At 44.5% G+C, this 600-nt stretch overlaps 1 protein-coding gene across 1 annotated transcript in view; it reads right to left on the bottom strand.

Annotated features, from left to right (window-relative positions):
- Positions 1-600, bottom strand: part of AREL1 (apoptosis resistant E3 ubiquitin protein ligase 1) — a 14581-nt gene that overhangs the window by 483 nt on the left and 13498 nt on the right. The window lies entirely within an intron of this gene.

Here is a 600-nt window from a genome sequence, read left to right as displayed (position 1 = left end):
ACAAGCTCTATATGGGGGGACAGACAGCAAATTCTATACGAGAAGGAGGACACACCACAATCTCTATTTCTTGGCTATTGATAGTTGGGTTATACTGCCGCCTACAGGAGGACTGTAGAGCTCACGCCACGCATGTGCACTAGTGTACAGGAAAACCCAGCTCAATGGACATGGTGTGCCCAAGGCTTAAAGTGACATTAAACCCTCAGATTTTTTTTAAACATAAACCAATAATGTAATCCATGGTGGTTCCCTTCTCTTTGCTGCTCTTCCTTTTAAATCTGTATCTGTTCTCATGCTGGGCAGAACTTCTGTTTTGCAGCAGACTGCCTTGTCTCTGGAATGGATACACGGTGTCTGTGTATAGATTTGTATGGGTTGTAATCTGAGCCAGCACTACAGGAAGAGGCCCTGAGCTGAAAAGGGAAGTTCTCCCCCCCAGCATGAGAAGAGATGAGGATTTAAAAGGAAGAGCAGCAAAGAGAAGGGAAACAACCATGGATTACAGTGCGGCGCACATTACAGTATTGGTTTATGTTACACAATCTGAGGGTTTAATGTCACTTTAAGGTTTAGGGACTGATTGCTGACTTCATCCTC

This window comes from Nanorana parkeri, unplaced genomic scaffold, assembly GCF_000935625.1.
Source record: "Nanorana parkeri isolate BGI_ZX_2015 unplaced genomic scaffold, ASM93562v1 scaffold4052, whole genome shotgun sequence".
NCBI classification, from domain to species: Eukaryota; Metazoa; Chordata; class Amphibia; order Anura; family Dicroglossidae; genus Nanorana; species Nanorana parkeri.
This window is presented reverse-complemented; position numbering and strand designations above follow the sequence as displayed.